Here is a 15403-nt window from a genome sequence, read left to right as displayed (position 1 = left end):
CATCCCACACATTAATATCAGCAGACATAGCTCGTTTTATGTAAATATTTGTAAGGCAGGGTTTAGATGTTACAAATTAGTTCTATACGTCAAAGTTTATAGGTTGATGTTACTTTGCAATATATTTGTGGCACAGGGTGATTTGATGTCCTTTTCTATCCAGGCCATTAATCCAGGACATGAATTGCCTTTATGAATTCACCAGAAAATAAAAAAACAAACAGGCAGACAAACAAAAAGATTTATAGAATACAGAAATGTACATGTAATGTGGATAGCTATGCGCAAATGAAGTATTAAAAAATGTGGGAATGGTTTGTATTTATACATGTGCACATATTCATATAATGAATGTGTTTAGTTTCTGTTTTTTTTTTAAATCTGAAAACCCAGAAAAAGTTCCAAGACGCAGTTTAGCTCATGCAGCTTTTGTCATTCACACAAAATTCTAACAAACTGTTGCTGTGTTCAAATGCACACAAAACGAGCCATGACAAACGACTGCGCATTGTATGAGGATATATGGAAGATATGAGCAGTTGTGTTGGAGCTCACGGGATGGAGCCACAGGTGTTAAACAGCTAAGCGCTTTAGCTGCTCCGGGGTAAAAGATGTTATTGAACCAGAAAGGCTCCTTAAACAGCCCCCCTCCGCAGGGCAACTCAAAGCCCAGGGGTCAAAGGTCACTGTGAGCAGCGATGGAGGCCATTTGTTTGGTTGTCATGGCTCAACAGGTGAGCCCTGGGTGGGGGACCAGGCTTCTCAAAACATCTCACCCGGCAAGAAAAAAAATAGTACCAGAGGCTCAATATCAGGAATGTCCACCACACATGGTCACTCACTCGCCACACACGTCACAACAACCCGTGTTTACCCTTATTCCACCCAGTGTTCACACTACTCTGTTTGCTTTGTAGCTTTGTGAAGGGAGGCTGCCCCGAAAAAATGCAGAGAGAAGGAGAAAAAATGGAAAATAAACCATGGCCACCATCGGTGCACAGCTCTGTTTGTTTTTGTTTGAATGTCACTGGGTCACGTTTTTTTTTTTTTTTTTTTTTTTTTTTTTGGGGGGAGACACCAGAGCTGCACCTGTGCTACAAGTGCCTCCGGACTGGTAGCTACCCTCCGGCTGGGTTGTTTTGTAAAGGATCAAGCCTCCGGGTTTGGGCCACAGCAGCCTAACCATCACACTGAACATGTTGCTGCACACATTCCTCTTCCCACCAGTCTATTGTACAAACTGTGTGGCCAGTGAAGCATTTTCTATGGAAGCTGCACAGCTCATTTATACAGCGTCTGGGTGACTTCCATATCTTCACAATGATGCCTGATTGCTTGTTGGCCACAAGTCATTTAGAGCTCATTTTAAATGATGTCCTACTTTTATGGGCAAATGAATTTCTCTGAATGGTTGCAGTGTCCAATGTAAAATATAAAAAATGGGAAATACAAAATATTTGATAAGTAATATATTAAATAACCCAACAGTATATAAAGAAGTTAAAAAAAAATTTCATTTCCACCAGCTACAATAATAAAACGCTGCTTGTATGTCAATGGATCAATAATGATATTTAAGTGATAATTAAAGACTTTCATATTAACAATAGAGTAAATTACTATGTGCAGTGTGAAAGGGGTCACTCATACTGACAAACACAGTATTAGTATTACAACACAACTCTGTAGGTCTATGTAGTGTTTGAGTGTTTTTTGGCTCATTCTTATGGATTTGGGGCCCAGGACTTTACTGTTTTCATGGAGTCTCACTGCTCTCACAAACCTATATATACATATTATATACATTATATAATATGTATTATGGGGATATTAAGGGGATAATATGCAAATATTTTCTTTAAAGCTTGAAAGTCAGTTAACACTGCTCTAACTACATTTAGCTGTCAAAGATACAGCACTGTTGACAAAACCATCTCCACTCAAGGTCCACTTAATGGCTTGTTTTGGAGCTTTTGACCGTATCACACAGTTTTCAGGATACAGTCGAAGTACCAAAACAAGTGCGTAAGTAGACTCTGAGTGGGCCTTGAGTTTGTCAAGAAGGAATGCAAGCTCCTCTGCACTTTTACTCAAGTCCAATTTTGAATGCGTGACTTAAATTTGTAAAAGAATATTTTTACATTGTACAATTGCTACTTTTAGTTAAATAAAGAGGCAGAATACTTCTTCCACCACTGACTACCAGCTGCAAATGTGTAGACATCAACCAGGCTTCTCAATACTTAGCCTGTTTTTCAGACAGCAGATCAGTCTAGTAACAAGCATGAAGTTATGGTCCAAAGCTGAACACGACAGTGCATTAGATGAATTATCAGAAGGGGCCGTGACCATTTCAAAGCTGTAAAAACAAGGTGGTACACATGAAAACATCTGTTGTGTGTGTGTGTGAGGGAGAGAGAGAAAGAGAGAGAGAGAGAGAGAGAGAGACACATAGCAATTTCAGACCAAGAAAAATACATGGAACATCATCATCTCATTTTTCCAGCAGTCCCCAGGCTTGACAGCATATGTGCAAGCGAACACACACACGTGCACACACACACACACACACACACACACACACACACACACACACACACACACACACAGATGTCCTATGTCGTCCCGTCTTGATGGGCTCTGCAATAGAGATAATTATGTTTAAATGCAGCCATTTAAAGATAAATGAGCAATAGTAAGTAATGATGGCTTATTTCCCATCTGTCTGTGCATCGCTCGGCAGCTGAGCCTTGTGAATGAACATCAGTGTTCTCAATGCACAGAACTACTTCAGAGCCACAATTTATCTCACCCATTATAAGCATGTGATATCGAGCATGCAGCAGCTCCGAGGCCGTGTAGCACCCACAGAACCCTCTTAATAATTGTTAGAGAAATGACACCTTGAAGGAGAAAGATATTTTATATTTATGTCATGCTAAATAATGTGGAGTAAACACGAATGAAAACCAGAAAGGATGGACTTGTTGCTCCTTTTTACCACAACAGTCTTCCTGGTTCTGACTCATGGACCTGTAAACCAGATATCGAGAGAAGAGCGTTTAAGGAGGACTTAATGCTTTGCAGGTTGATTGAAACCAGGCCACCGACATGTAGAAGAGTGTTGTTGGGTGACTGAAAAAGCAACTGTGTAAAGGGAAAATAAAAGGTCCCAGGCTGAGCAAAGGAGGCCTCAAAAAACATCCTGCAGGCACTTTAACAGAAACTTTACAGCTTCCCCTAGACAGAAGGATAGAGAAAATGGCTGCCTGGAGCCACCTGTATCGATACATTACTCTGTTTATGTTTTCTTAGTTTCAACTCTTTTACTGTCTGTTTCCTCTAAATCTTTTTTCCCTCACTCTCTTTTTCTTGTTCTGTTACCCTTTTTCTCTTCCTCCTACTTTCTCTCATTCTGATGCACACACACACACACACACACACACACACACACACACACACACACACACACACACACACACACACACACACACACACACACACACACACACACACACACACACACACACACACACACACACACACCAAACAAGTCTAGGGCATGCAGGTGTGAAGGTTGTGTAAGCAGCTTATCCCAGGTGCAGATCAAATGTTTCTGCTATGACAAATGCTGCATAGCATTTCCACATTCCAACACATTATTAATTTTCTGTTTCATTCTAATTGTTTGAAAAGTCAGGCACTGAACAGCAGATTTGAACATTTGATACATCTGTTGTTTATGTCATATGATACACAGACTTCAAAGATTTCTTGACAAGGTTAAGCTGGCTGTAAAATCTGTATGCGAAAAGAATGAAAAACAGTTACTTACTTCTTTCAGGTCAGTTCAGTTCAGTTGAAGTCTGCACTCATCCACCATTTTTGGCAAAGATTTCACCACATCAAAACCTTGTAATGCACTGGGCATGGAACTGGAAAGCAGAAAAAATTAGCGTTTGGTAAAATTAGGTGAAATATGTGCTCAACTATGATGGGCAGCTTTTTTGTCTGCTGAGCCTGACCTGCATTCAAAAGAGCAGACCACAGTCTGGTTGATAATCTCCTAAAGAGGAATTAGATTGAAGAGGTAAGCTTGTCATAGACACACAGACTCCCATCTGAAAGTGCCAGAGCCCATATAACTGTCAACAGATGCAGAGAGTTTTCATTAAACCCTCTGGAGTTATGATGACAAGCTGGCACTATAAAGTATAACTCTCTCAGTAAGTAACGGTATTAAGGCAATATTTTTCATAAAGTCACAGGTGAAGCAAATTATTTTGTGTGTTAATAGACCAATTACCTGTCACATATATTACATTTTAAATTCAGCATTGAAGGGTGAGAGAAGGGAATCTCAGAAAATACAGTATATCTCAAAAGTTGGGCAAATAAAACTATCTGCTTAGTTAGATAGAACCAGAGGTAGGTAAACAATTTTTTTTTAGCCATGCTAGCAGGGTTGCCTGGTCCAAACTGAAATATTGCAACTGTACCTACTGCCTGGATTCCTCTGAAATTTTGTGCAGGCATTCATGGTCCCCAGAGGATGAATCCAAATGACTTTGGTGATCCCCTGACTTTACCTCCAGTGCCACCATTGGGTTGGCATGTGTGGCTTTCAGAGAAATAGCTCTATCTTATTGTCTTGCTTTTGTTATTTGGGTGAACAGGCGCCATTAGATACCTGGAGAATTTCTTTGCAGAGCCCTTAAAAAACTAAAAGGACACACATTGCCAGCTCAGCAAGGGGAGTGTGTCCCCTCACCTTCTAGGATCTTTGCGAATTTCTTCAACAGCTGGCAGATGCTTCACTAATCTCTCCAGTCAGGCTGGCATTTCCTGTCCGATCTAGTGTTAGAACGAGAGGAAAGAGACAAGTGGAAGATGAAAGGCCAATAACGGAGAGAGGTGGGGAGAAGTCGCACAGGAAACGTTGGTGTCATTACTGCGGTGGACTGTGCTTGACTGCGAGCACGCACACACATATTCACACCTGCATATGGGTCAATAACACTCGGACCAAATGTTCACTCACATGCCAGCATGTATGCATTCATGCATGTTGACATATACACACACATATGGTGGGAATGGGAAGGGTATGTGGGGAAACACAATATGGCAAGCATGTATGTCCATAGAAACCTGAAAGACAGCAAAAACAAACATACTGTACATTCACTTTGAATCATACTTTTAAACAATATAATGTAGCCACATATAAATGTCTATATTAATTAATGAGAACGCCATCTAATTCATGCAAGCTAAATATGACATTGCAAGTAGAGTAGACTTTGTTCCAAACAGGTCCGGGATGAAATCTGAGATGAGTGTGTTTAATCCAAGACAATCAGTCTTCTCCCCTCAATGACTGCCAGACTTCAGCGCTCCCCATTTCACCTAAACCCCGAGTTTGATTTCCACTGCAAATTTCCTGTTATGGTCATGTTTGAATCAACCTCGGTGTGTTTGACTTGGAGGCTCCTCACAGGTGTCAAAAAACTTCATCTTCGGACACAAGTCTGACTTCTCCCTGCATGAGGTGAAGCATCCAGCAGAGGGCCAGTATGCTCAAAATGCGCGATTATTTCAAAGGACTGGTCTTTTAAACGAATAAAATGCAGGTACGTTGAGCATTGCTCTACTGTGTTGGTTTTAAAACTCTTTTTTTTTCTAACAATCTTTCCATAATTGTAATTATTAAAATACTGTTGTTGGTAATATTATAGTGTATTTCAGGTGTCTACTATCAGCCTAGGCAAACAAACAGACTGAGTCAAAGAAAGAGCGCAGGATATAAAACAAGAGACCGAGTGAAATTGTTAGTTTCCGGTTGGAGACATGCAGAACTGTGGTGCATCTGCCTTGTCACACTCCCGGCCTCAAGCAGCTGGAGGTGCCCACGCTAAATAAGCATAACAAATTCATCCCAGGAGTGGGGGGGTGGGGGACTGGTTTGTGTATGAACAGGAATGGGGAACATCAGCTAGGCTTGACACTTAGCAGAACCTTACCGGCAAAAGTAATCACCCCGTCATGTCTGGAGTGCAAGAGGTTAAATTGATCTGCCGGAGTTAAGTCAAGACGGAAACGATCCAGACAAGTGTAAATGACAATTCATTGCTATCAGAAGTTGTAGTGAGCTAATGAGAAATAAATGCAACCTGTTGAATTACTTCAGCAGTTAAATAAAGTGATGTTTACAACATGGTTCTCAGATGTCCAAATCTCATTATTATCTCAAATTTAACGCCTCACCCCCTCCACAAATCCAGACATCTGCTGCGTGTTCATAGTTGCATATTGAGCAACCCAAAACCACCAAGAAACTTGTGATTCATGGGTGTTCTGTGGCTTTTTGCATCATGCCAAATGCTACCAGCCAGTAGAGGATTCAGTTTTGGAGACTGGCATATGGAGGACATTGCCAAGATCTTGCGTAATGCTAGATGTTAAATTATCACTAAAAGGAAACACAATGCCTAGCATTTCAAATTTGTCAAGGTGCTGAGGAATGTTAATTTACGCCGCATGGCAGATTCTTATTTTTGGCTTTTGGATGATAGTTTTATGACTTATACTAATGAGCTTTCCTATCCTTGAATTTGACAATTGTAAACGATGTGCAAACGATTCTTATCTCTGTTTTTATGTGTGTGTTTGTGTAAGAGAGGGGGCATGTTCATCCATGCACATGTTAATACATTCTGTGTGCTTATGAGAGTGTGTGCGCTCATATGTATTTTGGCTCTACATGTGAAGCTCTCAGTGCGAGCCCAGTACACCATGTTTCATTTCTTAAACTCCAGCATTCTTCCAGCACCAGCTCCAAAGAATAAAGTGGAGGTGCATGCTAAAATGTTATGAGTGTCGATCAAGAACTTTTCCAGCTGGATGCAAAACCCCGACAGTTTCTGGCTTTGCTTTGGCCCCGCTTTATCTCCAGTGCTTGCTCTTTTACAGTGGGGGGAGAAAACATTAGCGGAAGGAAATCTCACTTTACCTTTCCCTTTCACTCATTCCCTGAGTCTCTTACGTATATACCCGTGCCATGATGGCTAACTTTGACATTGTTTCAGGGAGGAAGACGCAGAACTGGCAGGCCTTGAAGTTAGATGTGTAGCAAGAGGTCTCCTGTGCTGCAAAAAAATGGTTATACATCAGAAGCAGCAAACATCTGCTAGGTAGTTTAAACAGCACCTTCAAAATCTGGCCGAAACTCAGGAAAGCTCAAAAGGCCTTTTGTTACCGGCTGCTCGTTTTTCAATAAACAGATGCAAATAAATGGAATATATTTTCAAAACACTATAAATCACATTCTATCGCACCTACTTCACTGTTCGATACCTACGAGAACTAGTCTATAAAAGTGTCAGCAATTCATCTTCCAACTTCTTACTTACCTTTTAAGATTCCTAGAAGTATTTTTTTTGTTTCAAAATGGGGTTAAACAACTAAGAAATACAAACAGGATCTGAATACATGTTGATAAAATCCTGTTGATTACATTCTGTAGTAGTTTAAAGAAACACTATTCAGGAAGTTCATACAGTGTACAGACATTAGCAAGTTCCCAATTACACAGTATGCGTTATAGCACACAGCCCCAGAGCTTAGTAATATCATTACTACTGTACCAGTTATAGCCCATAGCCCCAGGGCTGACTATCCATGGTGAATGTTGAGTACTGCAACATCTGTAGATAAGGGCTTTAGCGCCCTTAACTGGGCTTCTAATAAAGCCTGAGAAGAAAATTGTGAAAACTTTGTTGCCGTGGTCTCTAAAATGGTTAATAGCTTTTGGAATGTAAAAGCCAAGTGTGCTATTTACATACTTTTAAACACATCCTGCAATCCCCACAGCCCGATGGAGAAGGCAGGCACACACACATTCACACATACGCATGCACATAGCCCTCAGCGCTGCTCTGTGGGTCTTAAGTGTGCATAACATGGCAGCCATTATCCTATTAGCAGCAGCAGCGGCCTGGGGGCAAGCGGGGTGGGGGATGGAGAGAAGAAACTGGCATTAAAAAAAAGGAGGAACAGTCAACGGAAGGTAATGAAGCAGCAGCCTAGGCAGAAAGAGAGAGGGAGGCAGATATTGATGAGGGAGGTAGAAGAGAAGGAATGACAAGCGCACAGGGCAGGAAATCAAACTGATATAAGCTTAGCAGCTGTGGCTACATTAGTGCACCAGTAATATTAGAAATGCAGAAAATTCACTGACTGAGACACAGATTAATAAGGGATGGAGTATATATGGAGGAGAAAAGAGAGAGATGGCATGAGAATACTGAACTTTAAAAATGATTACAAAAATAGCACCATAACCAGCAGATACCCACAAAATCTCCAAATAACCACTTAGATGAAAGTGCTGGGAGACCTGCCGCGTGAATATCATTACTACTGTACCCGGCATACATTTGAAAGCTCTTTTAAGTACCTACTTTCTCTTTGAGCTTCAGCAGAGACCCTGCCAAGCTTGATTTGGCCAGCATCCAAAGATCCCTGCTCCAAAGTCAATCTCCCCTTTGAACTGCCCAAATAATGGACTTCTCCAGCCGCTTCATTATAACATGCTAATTTCCATTATGATTGATTAAACCAAACTGCTCTTCTTCTCTGTCACAGACCAACCCCAAGAGCTCTGGGCACAGCAGGGGCATAAGGATGGGCTTATGCAAACTCTGTACCCTCGCTACTCCCAATTACTCCCCAAGCCCCCCTCCCTTTTTCTTCCTTCCTTCCCTCCCTAACTTCCATTCCTCACTTTCTCTCTCCGTATTCAGCTACCCTGTCCAGGCTCCTTTCACAAGGTCTCTATTGAAGCCAGGGAAAAAGGCTCAGCAGCAGCAGCTGGCCACTCTTTTCTCCAGGGCAGGTATAGAGGGGCTGGGAGTTCTCTGCATGAGCGAGCCCCACTCCTCCAGCTCCATTCAGACCTGCTTTTGCCTCCACTATTCACCAGGGCCCTACTTTGTCAGAAGCAAGGGAGCACAGAGAAAAAGGAGGGATCATCCTTTTCTGTCTTTGTACTCCACATAGCTATACAAGCGTTCCCAAAGCCTCCGCTAATGAGTGGGCCTCTGCAGTGTTGTGAGTGGAGAGAGAAGCAGGTTTGTGAAAGAGAAAAGGTTTGATTAATATGGGTTCATTCTATTCACTGACGGAATGCCAGTCTTGTTGTCATTAGCCTACTGGGTGGTTTAGGTTTGTATGTACATTTGTGTTGGGTATGTCTGCTTAAGAATATTTAGAGGGAGAGCTCAGCAATTAAATGTTTTATTAAATGTACAAATGCAAATGCAGTGAACTGTGGTTTTATTGAATCACTGTAATATTTGAGCTTCAGAGGGAAGAGTCGAGCAGTTCTTTAAAAAAAAGTTTCTTTGTTCTCTTTCTTCCTTTCACACACTCTCTCTCTCTCTCTCTCTCTCTTTCTGTGGCATCAGTTAACACACCATCTAATTGCCATTTCACCACAGTTAATGATACACTTAAGATAATGTAATGATGCTGAATGAATTGCTTGTAAACATATACAACGCACACCAAGGGAGAGGCCATATGGTCCACTATGCAGTAAATGGGTATCCAGTTACTTCAAATAAATTTAATTTTCCACCTCTGGCCTGTGGTGCCATTGAGTGTGTTTGAAACCCTAATTGTATTTAGACTGGCGGATTTAGCTGGCTAATTAAACCACTAAGTAGATGTCTAAACGCTGGGCCTATGTGTAACCATCCATGAAATAAGACAGGTCAAAGGTAGGTATAGTGATTTTTTATTTCATGGTTTTAAATGAAGGAGAGTTCAACATTGAACACCAGGGAAGAAAATGGTTTCGCTAATGTAAGCTTTTAGGGTAAAACACACATGGTTGAGTACAGACGGGGCACCAAGTTCAATAGTTCTAACAGTGATAATTATATTCTGTAAAACAACAAAAGCTGGGTTTAAACCTCTCCAGACATTGTAGAGAGAACAAGCGTGAGACAAAGACAAAAGACAGAATGGGATCGCGTCTTGGTACAAATGCATTCACACTAAAAACACAGAAACAAAGAGTGCTGGCAGACAAAAAGCTGTTTGGCTGCCGCAGCCCTGCAACACCGAAGTCACCTTTCAAAGAGTGAAACAAGCACATTCCTCTCCTTGCATAGAACAAAAACTGTTCCAGGCCATCGCTTCTTTTATGAAATATTCAGTTGACAAGGCCTATTAAAACAACCATAGCCAAATACACAAGAGAGTCACCCTTCCCCACCCTGCCTGTCAAAGCTGTAAACCAACAAGCCACAGCTTTGACTTTGTCTTCGCAGGGTGAGGATGTGAGCAATGTAGACACAAGTAAACACCTGTTGAAAGGACCTGGAAACTAACTGCCATTTTTGCCCTACTTTCAACAATGCATACCTTCATTACAAATGACACTTGTGGCTTGATGTGTAAGCATAACAGACAGGGCGAGCACCTCTAACCACGCCTACCTCATGATGGAACAGGTTAGGGAGCTGGTATGGTTTGTCTCTCATCGCTTCCCATTGGGCCGCCTTACCTACTGACAGGAACTTGGCACAGCACAGCCTGATTCACTCTCCTCATTAGACAAACATTGATGAGAAATGTAAATGTTGGCACACACTTTCAATTAAGATAAAAAAAATTTTACAGGGAGAAGAATAGCCGGAGCCGTGGTGTTTAAACACCTGCAGATCATGTGGTTGTGTTGAGCAGCCACACCACAGTTAAGCCTTCTTTGTTTACTCAACTATTTCTTTTCACCTCCTCCATTAACAGTTGTTTAGTTCATGACCCGGTTGAGATATTGGTTCTTTATGTGGCCAGTATCGTTCATCACATTAATTCTGATAAAGGAGGCAAATTTCAAGGAATTTCTTTAATCAGTTATTGGATGTCTTAACAATCAGTACTTTTTGGCCCAGAAGTTAGCACTGTAACACCTGCAGTAACTGATTGGCTTCAGTGAACTTATACAACGTGTGTCATTTTTACTCTTTCTGGTGTGTGCTTCTTTTATTCTTGTACAGATTGAGGGTATAATGGATGTGTCCACTAGAAGCAGTGTCATGTTTAGCAAACTACAGTGTAAAGGAAATGTAGAGGAAATGAGGAAATGGAAATCAATTTCATCCCGGTGCTAGTATAATCAAAACAGTCCAAGCATGAAAGAAATCTGAAAGAATTTGGAATTACCAAGGTAAATGGATAGGACAATGACAAGGTAGGCCATGATAATAAGTGCCTTGAAGAGTCCTGCTGTTGTCAGCATCTGAGAAGGCACTTTTGTGAATGCTGTGCAACGAAATAGGACTCATCAGTCCTATTTCGTTGATGCCTTGAAGAGGAATTTTAGTTTCCTACGCTCTGGTAGAAGATCACTTGTGGCAGCACTGTGCTGAAATGTACACCCAAACTCTGAATGAAAATAATTCAGACTGGATTTTGAATCAACCAATCGGCTTGCTTGTTGTGCAGGTCTGCACTACACCGTGGTGAAATCTGGTGGGCCATGCATTGGCTCCTCTGCAAATCTCTGTGACCCACGGTTACCCATAATACCCTTCTCTGTGTAGGTTTATAAAGATGGTGGTGTGTAACTCCGCAAAAGCATAATTCCAGCCTTAGCTGCTTCTTTTGAACCTGGTAATTTGCCATTAGCATTAGCCTTCGGATAGCCACCGAACAACAACACGGTTGGATTTACATAGTGTTACTTTATGTTGACGGAATCACCGACACATACTGAGCAGGTATTCAGTCAGAGGAGTTTGGTAGTTCTCAGAACTGCCACTGTGACCACAGTAAATCACAATTACTTCTCACCTATGGAGGACCATGGAAGAGGGAACCTTATTGATTTTTTGTGTGTGGTCCTTCCGTACAGACGATCAGCACGCAGACCTTTTGACTCCATTTCATTGAAAAGTGACCTAACTTTCACTGTGTCACTGTGTTAATATATATTTATTAAAATTCAAATTATTAATGGTAGCAAACTGATAATCAAGTAATCACTGACATCCCCGTAAAAGTGATGCACGGCTGCAGCAGCCAAACCGGAAAAACAAAACAGAGCCTTTGGTCCAGAGTGTGTTAGACAGGAGGATTTGGTCTCTTGCCTATGAGTACTATCTCTCTGCATTTCGTCCCTTATATTTTATCTTTCTCTACATCTGCCTTGCCTTTCTCCTCCCCTCTTCACTCGTGTTCTCCCCTTTGTAGGCCAGGTATCACGCCACTTAGCAGGCCACCTGGTATCGACAGAAATGCCCAAACTCTTTCTGCTTCCTATTAGCGAGGCATCTCCGTGCGCCTGCAACACCCGTTAGCCATCCAGTCCCAGTATGATGAGTTGGCCAGGTTTCACGACTCTCCATTTTATAGTTGATGAATAGCTGCAGCAGATGGTTTGTTATCTTTGAAGATTCCAGTAGGATGAGCGTGATGAATCGCTCCAGGCCTTACACATCCATGCCCTCTCTCACCATCACCACCACCGCCATCACGTTAAACCTCCAGCACCAGAAAACGTGAAATGTGAACAATATGTAGTTGACTCATCAGGCACACCTCAGAAGCTACTGCTTTCACTTTTCTCATACGGCCTCAAAATCCTTCGTCTGCATTGACACTTTCATTCTACTCCAGCTGTGTAAACACCAATATGGTTAGTGTTAAAAACATGCATACAAAAAAAAAGACAAGGGCTCATCTGTTGCAGTCATTATCCTCTTTAAAAGGCACTCTCATGACAGGCTCACCTCCACTCTTCTCATCAGTCACAACTTCACAAAGCCGCACACAGGAGAATGGGCGTGGGGTGAGTATGAAGAGCAAACCAGTTATGGTTTACAGAGCAGCAAAAGCTGTTAATGCTTTCCTTACAACGCAAATTCCTTGTATGGCCCTCTGTTTCTCAGATTATAAATCAATCCGTACCCAGAGAGAAATATGAGCCCAGGATGGTGCCATGTAAAATGTCTGAGCCCTCAAGGAAAGACACTAATGTCTGAAAAGGGGTACACACTTGCGCTGCTCAGTGCCATTAATTTATGACAAATACAGTATAATATGAGCACAGTGATAAATGAGAAAATTTCCATGCTCAGTAAGATAAGAGACAAATGAAGTCACCCATTATGTAAAAAAATGAAATTAAAAAAGTGTTTATTATTTTGCAGCAACAACAAATGCAAATTGTGAGCTATTAAAACACTACAGCATGTGCTAGCAGTGGGCAGAAATGCCTACTTTCAAAACTAAACGTAGAAATGACCGTACATTAAAAATCAGGTGATTATAGAATACATTTATTCATCAAGCTCATCACAAGCAGAAACTGGTTTATCTAAATCAGGCTGGATTTACACAGACAGAAAGTTTCAAACTTCCACATTAACACACAAACATTCCGTGTGAAAGACGCTTGAGCCTGAGCTTAGTGTGCTGGTCAAAATTTTAACCTGGTATTTGCCTGCCGCATTAGTAAAGTTATTTGTGTGCCAAGTCATCCTGAGCAGGTCATCCACCAAATAAATCACATTAAAAGACGTGTCAACAGTCCTCTCGAAATAGACCCCCAAAACTACCTGGTCCACATACCCTATCTGTTGAAGGAACATCAAAATGCAGGCATGAGCATAACTGGGATAGCTGCTATTGTAGACATCCTGTCACTTGTGACCAAAACGTGTACAGAACTCAGAATGCCTGAAATAACAGACATGAAATAATAAAGTGAAAATGAAATGGCAGTTCAGTCTGATCATGAGGCTCAGAATCCAAGACGATGCATAAAACTTGTGAATTCAACATTTCTATTACTGTATGGATGTAAATTGGGTAGATGGTGGATGTTAATTACATATGCTGAAAGAGACATTCTAAAATGATTAAAGGTGACGTAATACTGCATAATACCACATGTTGCAGAGAAATATGCTTATTAAACTGCAATAAACAGCAGCTTAATTTATCATATATGGATACTGCATGAAATCTTTTCATACTAAATCTTATATATAAGCAAGCATGAGTTGGTTATCTCAGTGCTTAATTAAATCTACTGTACAACAATCAAATACTACTTTCTATATTTTCTATGTTTTTTATACATACTCTTGTCAAATTAATATACAAATTATTGTTTTTATAATTAAATGACCATTTGATTCACAGACATTTGACCAAGTTATACTTTGCTTAAAATATTGTTTTTTTTCTTTCTTTTTTTCATTTCTAGATCCATTCATTATGTATTTTTTTTAAGGACATTTCACAGCTCCAAACAAGCTCCAACTCTCAAAGTAATATGATTTCACGACAAACTATAGAAAATCCGCTGTGCTCCTTTACTCAGTTTTCCATCACAAATGAAGTCATGTTTTAACAGGGTCTCATTTCTCAGATATTTTCCTTGCTTCTTAGAGTTAGAGGCCTCACCTGTAGGCTACTGTGCTCACTCACACATGCATGATGCAATGTGAAACCTTCGTCTATTCATTGGAAAAAGGAACAAGGAACTGTGCCACTAAATTGCCTGCAGTACTGCAGGTGTGAATATCTGTGTCCTCGCTACTGTGATTAATAGCAATGAAATCTGGGACTTCTCCCAACACCGAGTGATCACAATAGCTCTGACAAACTCAATCAATACGATCTGTCAGTGCCAGCCAAAAAACATGATGAGAAAAAGTGTTAATGGGGCCTTGAGGCTGACAGGACCACTGATTTATTACAGACGTGCATTTTTGAGATAGCGGGCGAACATGACTTCAACATTTGGGAAGAATTTTGTGCTATCATGTGGCCATTATAGGGCATGCTCAAGTGGAATCTGGATGCAGCCTGGATGCTAAAATAACACACAGACACACACATACATGGGTATGCGCACACACACACAAGTATACATGCCATGTTAGCACACAATGCTCTAACACACTTCCGCAAAATATAACCTTTTGCACAGTATGCGCCGACAGTGGTGTAGGAGGTATTCAGATCCTTTACTTGAGTAAAATTACAGGGCCACAATATAAAAATACCAAATAACAAGCAGAATCTGCATTCGAAATTCACTTGAGTAAAACTGTTTTCAGCAAAATGTACCAAAGTATTCAAAAGTAGTAAGTATTCATTACGCAGAATGGCCCTTAATAGAAAAGTATTATCTTAATGTTATGTATATTACTAGATATTATTACTGATGCTGTAACTTGTAAGCAGCATATTGATTATTTATTTGGTCAATATGGAGCAAATTACTACTGGGCTGAGGTGGAGTGTAGCTAAATAGATTTACCCAAGTGCTGTACTTAAGTACAATTTTGAGACGCTTGTGCATTAGTTGATTATTTGTCAT

Source organism: Xiphias gladius, chromosome 21 (genome assembly GCF_016859285.1).
Source record: "Xiphias gladius isolate SHS-SW01 ecotype Sanya breed wild chromosome 21, ASM1685928v1, whole genome shotgun sequence".
Taxonomy (NCBI): Eukaryota; Metazoa; Chordata; class Actinopteri; order Istiophoriformes; family Xiphiidae; genus Xiphias; species Xiphias gladius.
This window is presented reverse-complemented; position numbering follows the sequence as displayed.